The sequence below is a fragment of the Otolemur garnettii genome, unplaced genomic scaffold (genome assembly GCF_000181295.1).
Source record: "Otolemur garnettii isolate 467f Iridium unplaced genomic scaffold, OtoGar3 scaffold00110, whole genome shotgun sequence".
In the NCBI taxonomy this organism is placed as follows: domain Eukaryota; kingdom Metazoa; phylum Chordata; class Mammalia; order Primates; family Galagidae; genus Otolemur; species Otolemur garnettii.
In genome coordinates, this window is record NW_003852505.1 from 3,803,515 (window position 1) to 3,803,738 (window position 224).

Consider the following 224-nt stretch of genomic DNA (forward strand, 5'->3'; position numbering starts at 1 on the left):
GCCGCCAGTTTTTTCTAGACGAGGTTTCGCTTTTGCTCAGACTGGTCTTGAACTCGTGAGCTCAAGCGAGCTGCCCGCCTCGGGCCTCCTAGAGTGCTAGGATTACAGACACCGCACCCAGCCCTGTTTTATTTTTGTTTTTTAAACTGAATCTCACACTATCACCCAAACTAAAGAGTAACAGCACGATCAAAACTTACGGTAGCCTGGAACCTCTGGGCTCG